This window comes from Bos grunniens, chromosome 12, assembly GCF_055505025.1.
Source record: "Bos grunniens cultivar Pamir isolate PY7600 chromosome 12, Bosgru_T2T1.0, whole genome shotgun sequence".
NCBI lineage: Eukaryota > Metazoa > Chordata > Mammalia > Artiodactyla > Bovidae > Bos > Bos grunniens.
In genome coordinates, this window is record NC_141176.1 from 65,675,386 (window position 1) to 65,698,876 (window position 23,491).

General features: G+C 38.2%; 1 long non-coding RNA gene across 1 annotated transcript in view; it reads right to left on the reverse strand.

Moving 5' to 3' along the window:
- Window positions 1-313: 313 nt before the first annotated feature.
- The window catches only part of LOC147361831 (uncharacterized), a 40,037-nt gene continuing 16,859 nt past the window's right edge, over window positions 314-23,491 (reverse strand). Inside the window, exon 3 of the long non-coding RNA XR_015138286.1 lies at window positions 314-1,408. This is a non-coding gene — a long non-coding RNA (uncharacterized LOC147361831). The remainder of the gene's footprint in view (window positions 1,409-23,491) is intronic.

Genomic DNA, 23,491 nt, shown 5'->3' on the forward strand with positions numbered 1-23,491 from the left:
AAAAGAATAAAGTACAAAAGGAACCAAGAAACCGAAACAAATTTTGCCTTTTGCCAAGGACCAACTGTGGCTACCAGCACATCAAATTCTTAAAAAGTACTCACCACTGTTTGCCTTACCAGCAGTGTTTAGGGCTTAGCTAGACAGTTTCAGGTACAATAATCCAGACCATTTCACTAATACCAAAAACAAAGACTTGATGGTGACCAAAAAGAAAAAAAGCCTACTCTTTAAAATATGTGAAGCATTATATCTAATAGTGAATTTATAACAATGTATTCGTCCTCTAAGTGTAGAAATTCTGTAAATATACTTCTCATACTGAAGAGTAACACTGTTAAGGAGAAAAATCACTGACCTGAAATAATGTCACTTGTGCCAAAGCCCATGATGCCAAGTCTAGATTTAATACCGTATCTGATTGCAGTTTTGACCTTCACCAGAAATATAATCTTAATTAACCTATCTAGAATTTTCTGATCAGAGCCAATGAGAATCTGTCATATTGGCCCTCTCTATCTCCTCCAAGAGGAAGAAGAGACAATCTGCATGATAAAACCCTCGTCCTTTCTTCTTTGAAAAGATTTTTTTGCCCCAAATAGCATTTTTTATTTATTTGTTATTGACTTCCTTGCCCCACCCTCCTTTGTATAAAAACCTTTCACTTTATATAACCGTTGAGGGCTCACCAGTTGTTAGATGGAATGCTGCCTGATTCATATAGCGTATAATACAATTAATTAGATCTTCAAATTCACTCAGTTGAATTTTGTTTTTTAGTATCACTAATAGCTATTCAGTAATAAACTTGATTTACAATCAAGTAAATTGTGGCTCTGAGGGTAAAGAATCCACCTGAAATGCAAGAGACACAGGAGAAACAGGTTCAATTCCTGGGTCAGGAAGATCCCTGGGAGGAGGGCATGGCAACCCACTATGGTATTCTTGCCTGGAGAATCCCATGGATTTCTGTCCGTGGAGTCAAGAGTTGGACACGACTGAACAACTAATACGTATAGGCTAAATATAATAAAAATAATTTTTCATAATTTAGTTCTTATATAAAAGAAAATTTTAAAAAAGAGTGGTCTTTCAGTTCAGTTCACTCAGTCGTGTCCAACTCTTTGCAACCTCATGGACTGCAGTGCTCCATGCTCCCCTGTCCATCATCAACTCCCAGAGCTTGCTCAAACCTATATCCATAGAGTCACTGATGGCATCCAACCATCTCATCCTCTGTTGTCCCTTTCTCCTTCTGCCTTCATCTTTCCCAGCATCAAGGTCTTTTCCAATGAGTCAGTTCTTCGCATCAGGTGGCCAAAGTATTGGAGTTTCAGCTTCAGCATCTTTCCTTCCAATGAATATTCAGGACTGATTTCCATCAGGATTGACTGGTTTGATCTTCTTGCTATAGAAGGGAAAATTTTAAAAAAGAGTGTTCTTCAAACGTCTATAATTAAAAGCCAGACCTCAGAGTTCATTTAGGAAATTAAGAAAAGGAAAGAAGCTAAAATCTCCTGAGCATTTGCTATATACCTGGCTCAGTGCTTTGAATTTTATAAACATTTCATCATTTCATTTAACCCTAACCAAAAACAAACAAACAAAAAAACTAAATAAAACAAAAGCAAAAAATACTGTACAGTCAGCAAAGATTAGTAGTTGGATTGTGGTTACATGGAAGGATGAATAAGCAGAGCACAAAGGATATTTAAAGCACTGAAAACAAACATACTGTGTGATACTATAATAACAGATATCATTATGTGTGCTCAGTTGCTAAGTCATGTCCAACTCTTGGCAACCCCATAGACTGTAGCCCATCAGGCTGCTCTGTCCATGGGATTTTCCAGGCAAGAATACTGGATTGGGTTGCTATTTTCTCCTCCAGGGATCTTTCTGACCCAGGAATCAAACTCGTGTCTCCTGTATCTCCTGCACTGGCAAGCAGATTCTTTATACATTAGTCCAATACCATAGACTATGAAAAAACAAGAACAAACCCTAAGATAAACTATTGTTGACCAAGAAGAAACACAGAAGGCTACAAATAAGAAAGAGTGTATTGGGGGATGCGGGGGCAGGGTCTTAGAAATTACTCTTTGGTATACACAGATTCTGGTAAAAACGAGAGAGTGTACAGGAGAAGAGAAAGAATATTTTATAAAAACAAGTATGAAACATTTAGAACTTATAAGATTCAGCAAACCAATTTTTTACTCTGTGAAAATTCATAACCTTAATAAACGGTACTACTAAAAATGAAAATAGCAATATGATAATTGTTTTCCTGATTTTAGTAGACATATTTTTAAAGTTTTGCCATTAAACGTGATGCTGCCTCCTGATTTGGTATATGTTTGTTCTGTTTCACTTCTCAACTGGATGTACGGCAATACAATTCTGACCCTAACTGGCAGGAGCTAGCGTCAGACTCCACAAATTTAAGGCCTTAGCTCTCCTCAGGACTGTGCTTGCATCAGATGCCAGCTGCATTTTTGGAGGGCGTCACCAGGCAACCTGGACTTTCAACTAACTGACTGCATATTGGATGGTTCCTATAACCATATATATATATATATATATATATATATATATATATATATAATTCACTGGAATGACTCAACAAAACTTAGGAGAGTTCTATACTTAAGATTACAGTTTTCTTAAAAAGGATGCTCCTAGGGTGAAGTTCTGGAAGGGAATGCAGAGTCCCCATGCCATCTCCACATGGAGTTAGGGCATGTCACCCTCCAGGCACATTAATGGACTTTCCAACCAGGAAGCTTCACTGAGCTTCTAATCAGGATTTCATAACTTAGGCATGAATGACTAAATCACGATGACCATGTGACTGAACTCAATCTCCAGCCCCTCTCTGCTTCCTAGAGGTCATACCTCAAAGTCCCCAACATTTTAATCATGTGCTTGGTCTTCTTGGGATCAGACCCCATCCTGAAGCTATCTACGGACCCACCTGAGTCACCTCATTAGCATGACAAAGACACTCCTGTCATTCAAAAGGTTTTTACAGCTCTGTGCCAGGAACCTCCAGCAAAAGACTAGAGACGTTCTTTGTCTATATACTGTATTGCTATACCACAATGTTAGATCTTCTGAATGAAGCGTCTCATATGGACCAATGAAGGTCACAGAAGGAAAACAGAAAGCAAACTGAAATTAAGGACTTCCCTGGTGCCTCAGACAGTAAAGAAAGTGAAAGTGGCTTAGTTGTGTCCAACTTGTTGCAATCCCATGGACTATATAGTCCATGGATTTCTCCAGGCCAGAATACTGGAGTAGGTAGCCTTTCCCTTCTCCAGGGGATCTTCCCAATCCAGGAATTGAACCGGGGTCTCCTGCATTGCAGACAGATTCTTACCAACTGAGCTATTAGGGAAGCCCTCAAACATAAAGAACCCGCCTGCAATGCAGGAGCCTCAGGAGAGAGGGGTTCAATCCCTGGGTTGGGAAGATCCCCTGGAGAAGGGAATGGCTAACCACTCCAGTATTCTTGTCTGGAGAATTCCATGGACAGAGGAGCCTGGTGGACTACACTCCATGGAGTCACAGAGTCAGACACAAGTAAAATTCGACTAGTTTTAGTTTAACAAAGGGAGTATTTTTAAGGTGAGGCTGGAGTATCAAGGATCCTCAAAGGCTATTTAGAAAACTGAAATGATACCAAGGATAGAAAGGACAAGGAACTGAAACCCTGTCCAGAACTTAGAGGGAGAAAGTTAAATAGAAAAGCCAACTTCAGGGTAGCAGTGACTTTTTTCTGAGGCACAAAATTAATTGGAAACCATGCTTCAGGGAAGGAAACAGGACCTTAATACTGTGACCTCACTCTCTCTTCCTGAACCCAGCTAGACCTCAGAGCTTGAAACAGTCCTTTGATGAAATCCATACAGGCCAGCCTCTTGGGGCACTGAGCAGAGTGAAGGATGATCTGGAAGAGCAAATGTAATGTGTCCAGCACTCCATGAAGAGTGGGTGTTGGCTTTTATATAAAGTTAGCTCAACACCCACGGACAATGATCTTTTGGATTCACATTTGGTCTATTTAAATGGTCAAAGCTGCCTAAAACTGAACCATCCTTAGATTTCTGGAAAGAGACTCACTTTGTGCATTGTTTTTTCATATGCTTCTGGATGCAATTAGTTAACTTTAAGGATTTTTGCATCAATATGTGTTTTTATAAAAAGGTAGCTTTGCATATTTCTTATTTTTTTCTGATACCTTCTATTTACATAAATAAGGACACATTAAAGTGTTTCCCAAGCATGAAAATAAGCAAACAAGAAGATATAAACACTGGTGTCCACCTTTAGCAATATAAATAACTAAATCTTGGATGTTTTTTAAACTCAAGTTTTCCTTCCCAGCTAATCATCCCTTTATAGGAACTGATAAAGGGAGAGAGAGAGATTCTATAGGAGCTGTGGCTATTTAAAAATCATTCTTCTTACACTTAATTCATAGAATTAAAGCAAGTAGTTCTTTGACTTATCCATGATAGGACCAATAAACACTGTCCTTTATTTCACATTGTCATTTTCCCAAAGCTTCAGTATTAGAAGAATTGATTGTCCTGGTAAACAAGAAGCTGTATTATAATTTATTAGTTGCTCAGAATTAAATAACTAATGTGTAAAAAGCTATCATCACAGCCTCTGGTTCAGTTAAGACCTCTTAACTGGTCTAAGACTAGTTACCTCTTTTCTTTTACAGAAGGATTTCGATGTTTAAGTCTAGAAATGTAGTGAAAAGTAGGATCTGGCTACCTGCCACTCAAAAGCCATTGAAGAGGCAGGTTGGTGGAAATTTTGCTTTATTTTGGATGCTGGCAATGGAGGGGAAGGGAGGACTCTTGTCCAAAGGCTTAACCACTCTTCAGCCACTGGGCAAAGAGCTTTTAAGGATGCAGGGAGGAGGCTGCATGCACAGTCAGCTGACTGTCATCTTGAAATTGATCATGCGCTGGTCTGATCAGCATCATCTTAATTATTATAAATACAGTTAACCTTCAGTTCCAGAGTTGATTTGTTCCCATTTCTTTGAGGCCAATTCTCAGAATTGTGGAAGCCGATGTCATGGCTACAGTTTGGTCATCATATAGTTAACTTCTTCCACTTGGTGGGAATTTCAGTATATACAAGACAGCTCGTAGGTTATGGCTCAGAATGCTATCTATAGCCCTTGAGGAAGAACTAAAGGCTCTCAACTATGCTTAATGACTAAACTATTATTAGTCTTGGTGGACTGTTTTCCTTTGTTCCTGCATTTTCTCAGGTCTCTGATTAAACTTATTCTTTGGCTAAAGTTTTTCCACAGACAAAAAGCAGGCTGAGGACATGGAGGGCATAGACCATAGGGTTTTGCTCTGTTTCAGAAAGTGAAATTCAGTTTAGTCTGTGGTTTTGGTCATTCTGTATATGTGTATATGTTCAATCAATTCTGATTGCTAAGATCATAAAGAACATAAGTGCATGTGAGCAAACACATACCAGCACACACACACACATCATACACACAAACACACACACACACACACACACACACGCACGCACTGCATCTGCCTACTGATACTATTAAACCATCTTGTTTCTTTCTTTTTTTTTTCTCTTCAAGACATGCTTAATAGGGAATTGGTAGAAATAATAACTGGCCTGTTCCTCTCTTTGTGAAAGTGACACTCTCTAATTTTAGCCCCATTGCTAAAAATACGCAGATAGTATGTGTGAATACTTAATTTTCCAAACAGTGCTAAGACAAATTCAAGGATAGATTTTACTGGCAAGCAGGGTAATTTTATGTTTCTCTCCCCAACCCCAAATTTTAATTGGATGGGTAGACCTCCCATATGAACAGTTTGACATTTTCAAAATGTATTTATACAAATCAGTGGAAGATATTTCTCAGTTGTTCTACTGACTATGCAGTAGATATTTCAAAATAGCAATGCGTATTTCAAAATCTCTTGTCTTTCTAAAAAATAAGCTTGGTCAGAAATAATTAGGACCATTCAATAAGTAAATGGACAATGACATGTTTTGATATAAAATCAGTTAAAATAGTGCAGCATATTTCTCACTTAAAACCACTGCCATGTGTACTTCTTCATTTTCTTTAAATGTACTTGCCCACCCTTTACTTTGGGGTATTAGCAGGAATGTTAAAAAAAAATACAACTAGCTTATAAATCAACATCGACTCTCCTAAATGTTCTGAGACTTTTCTTCCAAAAGACACGCACACATTGTGAAAGCCTATGTGCTTATAATTTACTATGGTTCAAATGCCAGGCTGTATTTTCTTGGTGTTAGTCAAACACTATGGAAATACTTAATGGTAAAGAGAAACCAAGCATTTCTAGCCAGTCACTTTCAACTGAGATCAATACAGTGTAATGATGATTTAAGATGCTTCTGAGTTTAACTTAAGTAATTTTCCCTTCTTTCCTCTGAGATTGTAAATCTGACTAATTGCTTCACACTCTCTAGAACTGCTTCTTCTTGCTAAGTATAATTGCTATGTCTGGATTCTCCTACGCCCCAAGTAATTTTATGGAGGGCTTGCCTACTGATCTCATTACACTTCCAACTCTGATGCATTGGGCTCCATGCTGTTATTTACCTACTTCAGTATACTTGATAAATTAAATCCAGGCCTTGTTAAATTTACCCTTTTAAGGCACAAATATCACAATTTAATATGGATTGAATTAAACCAATAGGAATTTTGCTTCTTCCACCACGGAGTACACATTAGTTGGCTTCAGTGTGATCATTGGAACACCAATACCAAAGAAGTAATCAGGCTATTTGTGAAACATATGCATGGGGAGAAAAAACATTCTAGAATAATTTTTGAAGTGAAAAAAGTAAAAACATTCTACCATGGCTTAATCAGCTCCTAATTACAAAAGTGTAATGCATGGCAGATAAAAGCGAGAGCAAGAAGGATCAGAGTAGTAAAGAATAATTGCTACATAGCACTAACATCCAATTATAAAGCCAGTTATTTTGATCATCACAGATTCTGCCCTTTTAGATTCAAATCCAATTTTTTTTAAAGTCTATTTTTTCACTTAGACCAGATTATTTCAATCCCATGAAGAAAATCAATCCAATTTGATGAACTTCTCTGTGGCTTTGCTCCTGTGCTCGCAGCTGAAGGGCCTTCTTGGTGATTCAGATGGTAAACAATCTGTCTGCAGTGCAGAAGATTCAGGTTCAGTCCCTGGGTCTGGAAGAGCTCCTGAAGAAGGGAATGGCTACCCACTCCAGTATTCTTGCCTGGAGAATTCCATGAACAGAGAAGCCTGGTGGGCCACATTCCACGGGGTCACAAAGAGTCAGACACGACTGAGCAACTAACTAACTTACAGCTGGAGGGAGGGAAAGTCTGCAGGCTCTTTCACAATAGCACCTCACTTCTTTAAAGTTTGTGAAGGTTATAACTCCTTATGAAGATCTGATCTTCTGATTTTCTTCTCTGAAGAAAGCCTCTGAGCACAGTCATTTGCATCCACGCTGAGACTTCACTCACCTGGAACAGGCAAGAACAAGTGTCCTCATCTTTCTTGCTTGATCTTTGGAACATTTCTCTGCAGAAAATGTGCTCATCTAGCTGAAGGACACACTCTAGAATATGGAGTGGGAGAGGTTTACATTGGCTCTGAGACGTAAGTGTTAACTAAAGCACAGCCTTTTTCAGGGTAAATTACCCTTTCTATCAGTGCCTTAGGTCATAGCATGAACATTTCATTTTTTTTCTACAAAGAATTCTTGGATGCTAACAAAAGTGGACATTTCTATCTTGGCTCGGTGTCCCTTCACAGGGGAAAATAAGCAGAAGATTTTTAAAAGATTTTCATAAATATATTTTTAAAAATCTACCAGAAACAGTTTCCTATCATATGACAGAAGGGGATTCCCTGATAGATGTGAAACCAGACAATAAAGCACTTTGTGTCTAAATTAATTTTCTATTACTGAGTAACAAATTACCCCAAAACTTAGTAATTTAAGGGGAAAAAATTATGGATCTTACAGTTTTGGTGGGTCAGAAACTTGGGAGTGTCTCAGCTGAGCGGTCTGACTTCACTTCTCTCAGGACAATATATTGGCCAGGACTTGCAGAAATCTGACTGCTTGACTAGGGCTCAAGAATCCTGTTCTGAAATGGCTGACTCATGTGAACTGTCAGCAGAAGGCCAACTCTCGCATAGCTGACCTTTGACAAGGTTCCTCAATTACTTGCCGCATGGACCATTCCACCAGCTTGCTTTCTGGTCCTTGTGGCATAGCAGCTGATTTCCCCCAGAGTGAGACACCAAGAAAGAAAGCGAAGAGAAAATCCCAATGCCTTCTGTCTTGGAAGTCACACACCATCATTTCCACCATGCTTCCAGTTTATTAGAAATAAATTTCCAAGTCCAGTCCAGATTCAGGGGAGTGGAGCAAAAGAAGAGAACACCCTTTTGAACATTAGACAGATTTTAAACCACTACAGTGTCCTTCTCACCCACTAATATTTTGACAGCTGAAACAGTTATTGTACTGCTAGTGGAGAGATTTTAAGGTGACTTCCAGGCTCCTATCTTCAGGTCTTCATGCCTTTGTGTAATCTTCTTCCCTGATTGCAGACAGAAACTTTTCTTGCCTCTAACCAATGGAATGCAGGAAAGGTGGTGGAATATATGTGATTACATAAGAGGGTAGCATCTGTCTTGCTTAAATCTCCCTCTGTATGCTGCTGGCCTTGAAGAAGCAACTGACCTGAATCTTACTGCCATAAAGAAATGAATTTTGCCATAATTGGAAGGATCCTGAAAGCAGACCTTTCTCCAATTAAGCTTTCAGATGAGAATGCAGTCTTAGGCAGCATTTTGATTGTAGTCTTGCAGAGGATCCAGCTAAGTCATTCCTGAACCTCTGACCCACAGACACTTTGAGATAATGTGTGCTGCTTTAAGCCACTAAGTCTGTGGCAAAGTCTTAAAAAGGAAAACTATTCAAGTACTGAAGTCAGAAAACCCAAATCTAATCTGGTTTTTCTTTCTTTTTTTTTTTTTTAGTGTGTTAAGCCATAGTACCTTGTAGAAACGGTCTCCACCTGCCAATTCAGGAGATGTGGGTTTGCTTCCAGGGTCAAGAAGATCCTCTAGAGGAGGGTGTGGGGCAAGTCCCTCCAGTATTCTTGCTTGGGAAATCCCATGGACAGAGGAGCCTGGCAACTACAGCTCATGCAGTCACAAAAGAGTTGGACATGACTTAGTGACTAAAACAACAACCATCTTGTAGAAATAAACCACTTCAAGTCTCAGGGCCTGATTTTCCTCATCTGTTAATAAAAAGGGATGAATTTAGTAAGATCAAAGATGCTCCAACCATTTTATGTCATGAAACATTACATGAGAGGTCAGGAGACAAAACAGCTAAAATAGATCCCCTCTTATTAATTAGGGGAGGGGTCCTCAAATATCTACCCTCCCACTTTATAACCCAAGAGTTATGAGGAACACATATTGGATATTTTTGGACTGGATCAGTTTTAAACTCTCTGGATTCCTCTAGCTTAATCATACCGTGACTTTATTACAGCCTCAAAAGAGAAAGAAAAGTGGTGAAGAATTACACACACTCAGTGACCAAGTGGACAAGAGAAATGCCAGGCATGTAGTATGAAATTTATTTGACCACTAGATAACCCCTTACTACTGCACTCCTAATTATTTCTATTTCTCTCAAGTAGGTAGCAAAAATATGGGAGTTTAAAGTCATTGTCTTTCATGATTTTAAATTACAAATAAAATATATTTCAAATGAGATGTATTTTATTTTCTTTTAAAAACAAGCTAATCACAAATCCATACAAACTCAGTGGCAAGACATCAGCCAGGTGTGTGTGCGTCTTGTTAAATTTCACCATTGGATCCAGTTCTTCTTCTTTCCCTGTATCAACCTCCTTTGCCTAAGGAGTTTGCAGTTCTTCTAAAAGTGTTGTATATTCACCTGCCCCTTACATTTGAGTTTGACCATGTAACTTGCTTTGTGCTATGCTCAGTCACTTCAGTCAGGTTTCACTCTGTGACACTATGGACTATAGCTAGCCAGACTCCTCTGTCCATGAGCTTTTCCAGGCAAGAATACTGGAGTGAGTCACCATGCCCTCCTCCAGAGGATCTCCCTGATCCAAGGACTGAACCCACACCTCCTTCGTCTCCATCATTGCAGGTGGATTCTTTACCACTGAGCCACCAGGGAAGCCCTGTAACTGGCTTTACCTAATGCCGTATGAGCGGAAGAGAAAGTTGCCAGTTCCAAGACTAGACTAAGATATCTCATGTCTTCTCTCTGTTGTGTCTCTGCCAATTCCATGTGAAAAACATACTCTAACTAGCCAACAGTTCCAAGAGGACTGAAAGATATGTGAGCAGAACCACCCCCAGACAACCTACAGATCAGTGTTTAGAAGCAAAATTACTCAGGCTGTCTCAGCATAAAAAAAAAAAAACTGCTCACCTGAGCCAGCCTAAATCAACCCACTGCTGCTGCTAAGTCACTGCAGTCGTGTCCAACTCTGTGCGACCCCACAGACGGCAGCCCACCAGGCTGCCCCATCCCTGGGATTCTCCAGGCAAGAACACTGGAGTGGGTTGCTGTTTCCTTCTCCAATGCATGAAAGTGAAAAGTGAAAGTGAAGTTGCTCAGTCGTGTCTGACTCTTAGCAATCCCATGGACTGCAGCCCACCTGGCTCCTCCATCCATGGGATTTTCCAGACAAGAGTACTGGAGTGGGGTGCCATTGCCTTCTCCGAATCAACCCACGGACCTTTGCAAATAATTGATTGCTGTTTTATGTTATCAAGTATTAGGGTATTTTGTTACATAGCATTTTTGGGGTATACACTGGGCAAAAGTGTTACAAGAAAGTCTGTTTCTCTCATATAGCTTCTCAAAATATACTATACACATGCCCTTGCAAGTGCTAATTTAAACCTCTAATAGCTTTACCAATGAAAGTGTCTAGCTGCCTAACTGGTGATTATACCAAAGAAGGAAGTGTTGGTAAAATTGTTCTGTAATGGAAAAATGTAAATATTTAAAACTATGAAAGGCCAAACAAAGAAAATATAAAATTGTTATTACAAATACATAGAATCATTTATCAGTAAGATATTCTAAATAGACGTTATTAGTTGAACAAAAAACCATACCAGAGAAGGAAATGTCGGTAAAGTTGTCCTGTAATGGAAAAATGTCAGTATTTAAAACTATGAAAGGCCAAAGAAAATACAAAATTGTTACTACAAATACATAGAATCCATTATCAGTAAGATATTCTAAATAGATGTTATTAGTTGAACAAAACATTGCTGAAAATTGAACAGGATTTAGGATATGAAGTTTGTTGTTTGGTGCATATACATTTATCATTGTTAGGCTTTCTTGGTGGATTAGTCCTTTTATCCTTATGCAAAATTCTTTTCTGTGTCTGGTAATTTTCATTGCTCTTAAATCTATTTTATTTGATATTAATATTGGTACTCTTGCTTTCTTCTGATTAATGTTTTCATGATGTATATTCTTCCCATTGTCTTACTTTCAATTTGCCTGTCTCATTATGTTTGAAATGAATTTCTTATAGACAAAATATAGTTAATTTTTTATTTACTCTTTCAGACTATGTTTTTTAATATGTATTTAGACCATTTATATTTAGTGAAATTACTGATAAATTAGGATTTATTCTTCCATTTTATTTTTTAATTTTCTATTTATTTTCTCTCATCTTTGCCTGCCTTCCTGTGTCTTCAGTTCAGTCACTCATTCGTGTCTGACTCTTTGTGACCCCACGGACTGCAGCATACCAGGCTTCCCTGTCCATCACCAACTCCCAGAGCTTGCTCAAACTCATGTCCATCAAGTCGGTAATGCCATCCAACCATCTCATCCTCTGTTGTCTCCTTCTCCTCCTGCTTTCAATCTTGCCCAGCATCAGGGTCTTTTCCAATGAGTCAGTTCTTAGCATCAGGTAGCCAAAGAATTGGAGTTTCAGCTTCAGCATCAGTCCTTACAATGAATATTCAGGACCAATTTCCTTTAGGATTGACTGGTTTGATCTCCTTGCAGTCCAAAGGACTCTCAAGAGTCTTCTCCAACACCACAGTTCAAAAACATCAATTCTTTGGCACTCAATTTTCTTTATAGTCCAACTCTCACATCCATACATGACTACTGGAAAAACCATAGCTTTGACTAGATGGACCTTTGTCTGCAAAGTAATGTCTTTGCTTTTTAATATGCTTTTCTTCCATAAATATCTTAGAATTTCTTACATAAATATTGTAGAATTTCACTTTGACATATCTATAGTGTTTTTTAATGTATCTGCCACATTATTTTTAACAGCTGCATAGAATTCCATTGTATGGATATACCATAATTTATTTAATAAACTCCTAGTTCCTTTATTCTTCACAAATGTAGCCTCTTTGAATGGATCTCATACCTGTAACTCTAGACTTTTTCAACTGTGATACTGCAATCAAGGAATTTCTCTTGTAAAACAGTACAGCTTATTTTTACCAATAAGAGTGGTGATATTATTGAAAAAGTTACAACATCCTTGGGCCTCATTTTCTTATGTGCAACATAACATGGATAAATACACTTGTGTTTTCTCAAGCTATGCTGGTTGTAAAATCAAAATAAAATTGTATTAATAGCATACAGGCAGTTTTGCCTCTGACAGCAGCCTCTATAATGGGACTTCTGAAATATTCTCTACACATATTTTTCTCAATGGCCCTGAACATGCCTCTTGTGTCCTTTCACACAGCCCTTTCTGCAATAATGTGGCTAAAACTATTTTTATCTTGTTTTTTAGCTCAAGTTTCCTGAATTGATGTGACATATATATCTGATGCCCATTGGACCATTTGAAGGAGTCTTATTACTGCTAGGGCAATTTCTCCTAAAGAGGTTTTTCTGTGCAATGTTATCACACTGTGTTGGAGATTTTTTTGGTATTAGAAACAGAATTACTATGTTTTGGTTGAGGAGTTGGTTTTATGTTTTCAAGGATGTCTAGGGAGTACAAAATGCAGTGGACAGTTTTTTGTTTCCCAGGTGACTTTAAAAGTATAGACCTCAAAAAGTTTATGCTTCACTAATTAATTAATATAACTATCATTGTTTCTATATCTTAACCTATGTGTTACATGGTCACAATTAAAATTTCCATACCATTGGTTTTATTCAATATAGCAGGCCTATGAGAATCAGATACATAATTGGCCAAATCAATTGATTAAGTCAGCAATCATCAGCTAAGAAATTTTGAAAATATTGACTCCTTTAAGAAGCAATGAATTCAATGGCCCTGCAATACAGTTTGACTGTATCATCAAAAAAGCAGCGGATGCATTATAACATTTCCTTTAAATTGGTGAGAAGTCAGTATTCAAATCATTAAATAAGGTGTTAACACTTTAATTCAAAATTCTTCAGCTTTAGGGCATTGAATTGATTCTTCTAACAGTGTAAAGATTTTTTCCAGGTAATTTTCTATTCCATTACCATATGTGATGCACAAGAGTACAGCTGCACATCAAATCGGCTTTTGGGCTGATATGTTTTTTTACTGAGTATTTATAGAGCATATTATCCCATGTTGTAAGGCCCAGTGCATCATGCAGATCTTTTCAACTTTATCATTATGACTTCCCTGCAAAAGAGGAGAAAACCTGAGCAAATGGTGACCTTTTGACCCAGAGGATCAGCACACAAAGGTAGACTTCTTAACCAAGAACTCCATTGGGCCATGCATTTCTCACACAGCCTCGTCAGGTTGTCTTCGCTGCTTCTGTCTGAAAGAACAAGGAGTCTCCTACAAGCTTATATTTTATGGCAATTTATGGCAACCCACTCTAGTACTCTTGCCTAGAAAGTTCCACGGATGGAGGAGGTGGGCTACAGTCCATGGGGTCACAAAGAGTCGGACACGACTGAGTGACTTACAACTTACGACTTACGACATTAACATAATGTCTGGCAGGAAGAAATGGCAGCTTTGTGGTGACATATCTAAGTATTTATTGGTTTAAAAAATAGCCATATAATGTGTAAGTGACATCTCACCCTAGACATCATTCAGACCTTCTCAAAATAGTTATATGTGTCAGCTCCAGTCTGCAGTCAGTCTGGTTTAAAATTCTGCATTGGCAAATTATTAGATGTTTGAACTTAGGCAAGTTCCTTATTTATTAGACCTCAGTTTAATCACCTGTAAATTGGGGATAGTTTTTGTATTTGTTTATTTGGGTTCATTTATTTTGGTATCTGTATTTTACATACTAAAAGTTTTCCTTGGAAATCTGATGATTGCTTTCTGAATTCATGTTTGTGAGGTATGTAGGGGTAGGGGTGAACTTCAAAATGGGGTAAAAAGACAGAGAACTGAGTTTTTCATTGAGGGAAACTCAAATGTCAGCCTCTGTCTTATTTCTTGGGCTTATTTCCCAAGAAAGAAATCCTCTGATTTCCTGCCTGGGAGGGTATAAATCTAGTTCTCAGAATTTGAGGAGTGCAGTAGTGAGAGAGTCATTTCCTAGGCAGGTTGATAAGAAGTCTAGGGGTCCAGAAGAACAGAGCGGTCTGGAATTCTTAAGGAGGAAGAAAGGACAAACTTTTTTCCCCCTCTACATTCCTTAGCATTATATAACAATAATGTATCCTGCCTGACGGAGAAGGCAATGGCACCCCACTCCAGTACTCTTGCCTGGAAAATCCCATGGATGGAGGAGCCTGGTAGGCTGCAGTCCACGGGGTCGCTAAGAGTCGGACACGACTAAGCAACTTCACTTTCACTTTTCACTTTCATGCATTGGAGAAGGAAATGGCACCCCACTCCAGTGTTCTTGCCTGGAGAATCCCAGGGACGGGGGAGCCTGGTGGGCTGCTGTCTATGGCGTCGCACAGAGTCGGACATGACTGAAGTGACTTAGCATTAGCATCCTGCCTGAGGACAGTCTCTAGATTAAACCTTCTGGCTAATCCTGTTATCTTAAAATGTAAATTATGGTCTGGTGAGGTCTTTACAACTTCCAGACATTCTTTGGATTCATTGGAGGATATGAAACTCCATCGCTAACACTAGCAAGCGGGTACTCTTTCTACCCCCTTCTGATGTCTATGTCAGAAGCTTTCTCTATCTCCTTTATAATTTAATAAAACTTTACACAAAGCTCTGAGTGATCTTTGGCCCCGGATTGAATTCTTCTCCTCCGGAGGCCAAGAATCCCAACATCTTTTCGTGGTTCAGCAACAACCTTTCAGTACGTGAAGGAATCCCCTGATAAGCAGTTCACCAAGTCAGAATCAGTCCCCTTCTTCCTCACAATCAGCTTTGCGAACCTCTATAGAAAGTCAAATCTAGTTTTGATACCAACTCTCAAATACCTGAGAAATTACTAAATAAGACAAGTTACATAAAGAGTGTAGTAGAATTGTTAGCACTCGGTTGGGGCACAGTAAATGTTAAATATTATTGTTATTATATCTATAAGCTGATATACTCTCAGACTTGCTGCTACACTTGCATAATAATTGCACCAGAATATATAGTCAAAGATTCCTTGAGGAAGGAGGAAAAGAGAAAAATAAAAGTATTCTAGTGCTAAAAGTTATGCAGGATCTCTTGTTTCATTTCTTTGGGTATTGATGTTATACAAATATGATACTCAAGAGTCCACATCATCTGTAAAGGAATACTAAACAGTCATTTCATCTTTATAAATCGACTGGTAATTCTAGGAAGTGAGTCTGTATAACAAATACTAAAGGAAGATTTAGAAACATTTAAATCTTCATTCTCAAGTTATTTTCCAGAAGTGCATTTTTTTTTTTGTTTTAGTCTTTAAAATAGAATGTACCTTACTTAATGAGCTTTATTTCTATCTCTCTACATACCATTATATTTTCTTACTGAGATACCTCTTGGGTTTTGTTTTCCAGAGTTCAAAACCACATTGTCTCTTTTAATTAACACCCATCTCTCCCATACCAGTATTCTTGCCTGGAGAATTCCATGGACAGAGGAGCCTGATGGGCTACAGTCCATGGGGTCGCAAAGAGTCAGACATGACTGAGCAACTAACACACATCTCTCCAGCAGAGGGAGCAAATAAGTTTTTGCATTTTCATTTCTACCAAATAGAACTTCTGTGAATTCCAGTGTGTTATTGGATAAAAATCTGTTGAATAAGAGGTTATATTGAAGAACAAATTTGTAATGAAAATGTATTCAAGTAATCTCCACAGCATATATTAAATGTTCATAAAATATTCATATGTACAGGTCTAAGATTTCATTTTTCTACAAGCACTGTATCTGTGAAAATTTAACTCAAAATATTAACCCAAGAAAAAATATTTTTAAGCTCTTGAAATACTGAAGTATATATAGTGCATTTTTAACAATAACCTGTTCTAGAATTTTTTGATTGTGTGTGTTTGTTTTGGAAAACTAGAAGTACAAATATGCCAAATAAACAACACAAAAAAATGTTATACATTCTGAGATAAACTGTTTGTGAATTAATTGTGTAATATTAAATTCACACTGGAATATCATGATCTTACTAGTTAGGCTTCAAAATCACAATTGTTAGGTTATGATTTCTCAGAGTTAATATCAAATCATTTGTAAAAATTTAATGACTTAAATTTTTATTTAATAAATTGACAGTTATTTAGTGATTTTAAGAATCCTATCTTATCTAATTTTTATTTCATAAGCTTATAAATAGTAAATTCAGTTCAGTTCAGTTCAGTAGCTCAGTTGTGTACGACCTTTTGCAACCCCATGGACTGCAGCACACCATGCTTCCCTGTCCATTACCAACTCCCAGAGCCTACTCCAACTCATGTCCATCACATTGCTGATGCCATCCAACCATTTCATCCTCTGTGGGTCTCCTTTTCCTCCTACCTTCAATCTTTCCCAGTATTAGGGTTTTTTCCAATGAATTGGTTCTTCACATCAGGTGGCCAAAGTACTGGACTTTCAGCTTCAACATCAGTCCTTCTGGTGAATATTCAGGACTGATTTCCTTTAGGATTGACTGGTTTGATCTCCCTGCAGTCCAAGGGATTCTCAAGAGTCTTCTCCAACACCACAGTTCAAAAGCATCAATTCTTCAGCGCTCAGCCCTCTTTATTGTCCAACTCTCACATCCATACATGACTACTGGAAAAACCATAGCTTTGACTAGATGGACCTTTGTCTGCAAAGTAATGTCTCTGCTTTTTAATATGCTGTCTAGGTTGGTCATAATTTTTCTTCCAAGGAGCAAGCGTCTTTTAATTTCATGGCTGCAGTTACCATCTGCAGTGATTTGGGAGCCCCCCCAAAATAGTCTCTCATTGTTTCCACTGTTTCCCCATCTATTTCCCATGAAGTGATGGGACCAGATGTCATGATCTTAGTTTTCTGAATGTTGAGCTTTAAGCCAACTTTTTCACTCTCCTCCCTCACTTTCATCAAAAGGCTCTTTAGTTCTTCTCCACTTTCTCCCATGAGGGTGGTGTCATCTACATATCTGAGGTTATTAATATTTCCCCTGGAAATCTTGATTCCAGCTTGTGCTTCATCCAGCCCAGCATTTCTCATGATGTACCCTGCATATAAGTTAAATAAGCATGGTGACAGTGTACAGACTTGATGTACTCCTTGCCAGATTTGGAACCAGTCTGCTGTTCCATGTCCAGTTCTAACTGTTGCTTCTTGACCTAAATACACATTTCTCAGAAGGCAGGTCAGATGGTCTGGTATTCCCATCTCTTGAAGAATTTTCCAGTTTATTGTGATCCACACAGTCAAAGGCTTTGGCATAGTCAATAAAGCAAAAGTACATTTTTTCTAGAACTGTCTTGCTTTTTTTGATGATCCAGTGGATTTTGGCAATTTGATCTCTGGTTCCTCTGCCTTTTCTAAATCCAGCTTGAATGGTGGCTTGGAGAATTTTGAGCATTACTTTGCTAGTGTGTGAGATGAGTGCAATTGTGCGATAGTTTGAACATCCTTTGGCATTGCCTTTCTTTGGGATTGGAATGAAAACTGACCTTTTCCAGTCCTGTGGCCACTGCTGAGTTTCCCAGATTTTATGGGCTATTCATTCTGGGTGATCCTAATAAGACTCAAAATTTTATTATAGACTTTAAGCAAGGAAAACATTTTTTATGTGTACCTACTGCATTTAGCATTTACAATTTCTTAATATGTATCCTGGAACTAAGAGTGATATGCTTGATTTCTTGGGTCAACTGATCCAAGTATTTTATATTTTTTTAAATTTTATTTTTTGGTGTAATTTAATTGTAATTTAATTTTATGATAAATCATTTTAAGGACAATATTTAAATTTGACTTTGTTTCTGTTATGATATGGAGGCACTTGGAGACCTTAAGAAAGTTGCCTACCATTGGTAAGATATGTTTAATCATAGCAACTTAACTGCAAACAGCCTGAAACACTGGTAGTACTTCTGACTTCAGTTTTAATTACAAGAATGGGGGAGAAGTTCACATAACCCTAGTTAAATATTCCAGTCTGACACTATCCCTCAACATGACAGAATGTACTTGCTAGGGTAGAAAATGGTCACCTTCAGTGAAAAGGCTAACCAGCACTGACTTATCAGGACCCTAGTTCCTGACTGTTCCTCAGAGAGGACATCCATTTTCTTGTTTCACTACATGTGAGAGAGAATGCCTTCTTCCCCAATCTTAAATACCTATAAGAATCTTGTGATGACTTCAGTGATTTTATTGTTAAGCCTCTTGCCTTACCACTGCTATCTCCAAAATCCTGGAGAAAATATACAAGGCAAAGAAGTGATTTTTTTTTTCTCAGTAGGTTTACCTGTATGCCTCCTGTCCAAACTAAAATTCTCTCTGCTTCACCAACATGTTAAAACATCACCAAATAACTTTGCTTCTACTTCCATATGTCTCCTGAATCTGCCTGCTGCCTGCTCCTTTCCTACTGCACTATGCTTGCCAGCGGTACTATATCTTAAGCTTGGGCTAAACGGCCTCCAGACCTGTTCATTCCAGGTCATTCCACATGCTGCAGCCAAATTCATTTCATTAAGATGCAAATCCTATTATGTTAAGTCCCTTTTCAGTCACAGTTTCTATTTGCCCTCACTATAAAGTCTAAACTTCTTCAGTAGCTTATGAGAATGTTAACAATTTGAACTTGCTTAATTTTCCAGTTCTTTCTGGAACTTTCTTCCATTGCTTCAAGTCCTAAGCAAAATAATACTTTATTTCAATCTAGGTCTCCTTTTAACCTTTATCAACCCTTTCTCTAAGTCAAGGTTTCTGAAACTTGGCACTTCTGACATTTGGGCTCGCATGGTTGTTGTGGAAACAGTCCTGTGCATTGTAGGGTTTTTTTTTTTTTTTTCCATTGTAGGGTTTTTTACCAGCATTGTTGGCCTCTACCCACTGGATGACAGCAGTCCCCAATCCCCAATCAACCAAAAATGCCTCCAGATCTTGTCAAATATATCTGTCAAATATCCTAGAAGCCAACACCATCTCCTCTTGAGAATCATTGCCCTAGTGAACTAACTCAATCCATGATTTTATATATCAAATATGGCAGAATTTCACAAGATAGATTTCTTTCCTCCCTCCCATTCCCTCCCTCTCCTGCATCTCCTGTTCTATCTCTCCCTTTCCCCCATCTCTCTTTCCCTCTCCCCTCCCCCTCCTTCACCTTCTTTTTCTCTCATGGCAATCCAGGGGTAAAGTTGTCCAACTCCAATATTGCTGGGAATCCAGCTTTGTTTGTTGTTGTTGTTGTTGTTTGTTTTTTTACTTCATCAAATTAAGAGTATATTCCTTATCCACAAGACTTAAGACAATTCACTACCATTGTATTCACATTCTAACCAACAAGAAGATACAAACCAAAAATATGAGAGTTCTTTCCTCTGTGTGGGTGTGTGTGCTCAGTCACTCAGTCATGTCCAACTCTTTGCAACCTTACAGACTGTAACCCTCAAGGCTCCTCTGAACATGGAATTCTCCAGGCAAGAATACTGGGATGGGTTGCCATTTCCTTCTCCAGGGGATCTTCCCGACCCAGAGGTTGGACCCACATCTCCTGCCTTAGCAAGCAGAATCTTTACCGCTGAACCACTTGCATATATCACCTCTACTAGCTTCAAAGAAGGCTGGAAAATGTAAAAATTGAATTATTATTGCAAAAATAATAATATTAATAACTTATAAATAAAAAAAAAGTGGGAAGAATGCATATCAGGGAGCAATCATCAGTTTTTGCTACAACCTGCCTTCTTGATCACCAAAATAACAGATATTCACCTTTCTTTTCTTAAAATAATACATTCACATTTTGCCCAAAGGAAACAACCATGAAAATTCCAGCCAGTTCCTGCACCCATATCAAGGTTCAGGCTCTCTGAGAGACAGCTTTCTCCATAATCTCCATATGATGCTTCTCTTGATCAGGAAACAATAAAGTAAAAGAAAAGTATGAAGAAACTCTGAAGTAAAAGAAAAGCAACTTCGGTAACCATGAAATCAAATAAAAGTAACATGTTCCCCAGCACTATATACATATAGATGCTTACAAACTCAACATTTGATCATATCATAGGAACAAGAGAATGGGAATTTTTTTTTTAATGATTTAAGAACAACTTTCCTGCAAGGAAGAAGAGGAACTGTACCATTATCTCTGGTTCACAGAAATTAGCTCGTGCTAGACAGAAACTCAGAGAAAGCAGTAGCACCCCACTCCAGTACTCTTGCCTGGAAAATCCCATGGACTGAGGAGCCTGGTAGGCTGCAGTCCATGGGGTCGCTAAGAGTTGGACACGACTGAGCGACTTCACTTTCATTTTTCGCTTTCATGCATTGGAGAAGGAAATGGCACCCCACTCCAGTGTTCTTGCCTGGAGAATCGCAGGGATGGGGGGCCTGGTGGGCTGCCATCTTTGGGTCGCACAGGGTTGGACATGACTGAAGCGACTTAGCAGCAGCAGCAGTAGCAGACAGAAACTGGGAAGACTCCTGCCCAGACAGGGGCTCAGTCTCTAAGTCAGTTCCATCTGGCACCCCATTGTTCCTGTACCCCTAATTCTACTTCCAGAAATTTCATCTGACTTTTAATTTTCTATGGCCATATTAAAGTGGGAAAGAAATGGAAGTTGCCCTTCCTAGGAGCTACCCTTCTACAACCTGGTTCCTGTTGGGGTTCTGAGAGCCTCTGTAGAGCTGAAGTAATCACAGGCTTTCTAGGTCAGCCTTATGGCTTCTTTGATTATAGTAAATTTCTGGCACTAGTCACCATTAGAAAGATTTCTAGTTTTCAGTCTGAAGACTTTTACTTACTGGCCTCTTACCCTTCCAGTCTCCCTCTTCTCTCAGCTTAATTGTGACTTCCTTTAGAATTTGAAAGGACGGGCTTTAGAAAGAAGGCAACCTCTATAATCTGATCTTTGTTGTTAACAGACAAAAATATATAACAGGAGAAAATCCTGGGGTCACAGTCTTATTTCCTACTGAAGCTACCTCCTCAGAGCTACCCTTTATAACTGCCTCAATTTGGGGTAAGATGTAGTTGGGTTTTTCAGCTCTGCAGTGTCCAAATTACTAGACCCTCATTCAACACAGATCACAAGATTCTTGTGGCTATTTTTCCTGTCTTTACCACCATGTAACACTGAGTATGACTCTTAGCAAGTGTCCAGTATCTGTTTTTCAGTGAACTTTAAAAGCTGACTAACTACACAAAGCCTGTGAGAAGGGCCAAATAAGAGGCAGGCTTAGTGAAGCATCTCTAAAGGAGAGATCACTATGGCTGTAATTCTACAAAAATCCTATGGAAGGGTAGGTTTTATGGAGAAATTTCTACTATACATCTTTTTTGTCACTTAATTTTGAAATCAGTCCTGTGAGATGGATAATACATTGCCAGTTTACAAATGACAAAAGTCGAATTTTAAAGTTCCCTTCTGTTAAAAAACATTCAACTGATAACAATTTAATGATCTTATGGGCTTTATTCAGTGATTCATGAATCAGACAGTATCCAATGTAGAAAAAGAAATTAACTCTAAGGAGTTATACAAAGTAAAGGACTTTATAGGCAGAGGGAGCTGGAACAAGGAAGCTATATTTGGTAGAAAAAGTGGGTTGATTCTTGCAAGCTTACTTTCCTTTAGGAGATGGCAGGGTTCTATCAAGCAGATGACCTAACTAGTGCCACTAAGGTGATTCCTGGGCTGAAGATTTCATTTCTGGAAGATCAGAAATTATAAAGTTAAGTCTTGCTTTGGTGGCATGGGCTTAGCATAAGTGACTCCATTTTGGTCCTATTGTCTTACACTTGTCACTGTTGAACAGTTAGCAAGAGGTGGAGCTTGGATTCAAACCCACTAGTTCCAAATTTCAAAATCTTTGCTTTTCTCATTCTCTAGAACACTTAGGGAAGAGTATTCTAAACAGAGAGACAAGCCACGAGCACACAGCACCAAAGGAAAAAAATAAGAATGGAAAAAATTAGGTATATATCAGCCTGTATATCAGTCTGGATGGGAAGAAAGTGATTTTGCACTAAGAAGAAACTAATCACAGATTAAATTGAAGAGACCCCAACATCAAAAGGTATTTTGAGCATCTGATGACTAAATCTCTTTGAATGAGCCTTCATTTTGCTGAATTCAGTACAAAAAAGTTGTCCTGTAACAAGCCTTCATTTTATGGAGAGGTATTTTAATGCTCGCCTTCTCTCTTTTATAAGATAAGTATTGTTTGACTATGTGGAATAATGGCATGCTATAGTTTTTACAATTTTAAAGAAAAAAGTTGAAATTTTCTCTTTTACAAATATAATTCATGTTGTTTAATATCTATTTCCTTCATCTTATTGGACCCTGTCACAAATAACAAGTAACTAAATAATGTTTTTCATTGAAAAGTAACTTTATTCTTACAGAATGAAACGATGTTTTTCTTTTCCTCTGAATGCTTTTATCTAATAAAGGAAATACAAAAGATGCACAAATAAGTTGATTATCTTGGTACCCATTTTAGCAAGCTGGTTTCATTATCAGGAAATTCATTATCATAGAGGAGTTTCAAAAGAAAAATTAGGGCTTTTGCAGGTCACTTAATTAGATAAATGGATCTTGGTAATTAGACATTTTTGGAAAGATAATGCATTTGTCAGACATATTTAGGCAAGTTTATTTAATAAATATCCCAAGGAGATGTTAGTCCCTTTTTATTTAACCATGATGGGTTTCTATACATATCCTGAGGATATTAGGGAATTTCCTGTTCTGTTAATGGGTTGCTCCAAATTTTCTCTTAGTTTCAGAAATGACAGAGATCTCATCCCACCCCTAAATGACTATTTAAAGAATACTGACTAGA